This window comes from Halyomorpha halys, unplaced genomic scaffold (assembly GCF_000696795.3).
Source record: "Halyomorpha halys isolate HHAL.00 unplaced genomic scaffold, Hhal_1.1 Scaffold662.1, whole genome shotgun sequence".
Classification (NCBI taxonomy): Eukaryota; Metazoa; Arthropoda; class Insecta; order Hemiptera; family Pentatomidae; genus Halyomorpha; species Halyomorpha halys.
Window position 1 is genome coordinate 20,436 of NW_027111704.1, and position 398 is coordinate 20,833.

Sequence of the window (398 nt, forward strand, 5' to 3'; positions counted from 1 at the left end):
ATCGATCCTTCCATGATAAAATTCCTAACTACCCAAACCCACTTTTTCTAACCTGACTCCTTCATTACCTGACAATCCTCCTATACGTTTGAAAAGAAGATGGCCTCGAATTCTTCTCTAGAGTTGTTATTGGAGTTCTATAAATGGGTGGATTCTCCACATGTCTGTATTATACCATTTTATAACTAACATCACATTTGCTTCTTGCATATATTTTTAATACAGTTTTAAATATCAATGAATAAAATTTATAAAACAAAACAAAATCAGTTATCCCTACATTTAAATTACACCTGAACTGTACCAGCTGAAACTTCAGAGTTAGGCCGTACATGAAAGGACGTTTTACAGTACAAGAACCAGAGTGAAAAAAAAACAACAGTTATTTCACCCCCCCC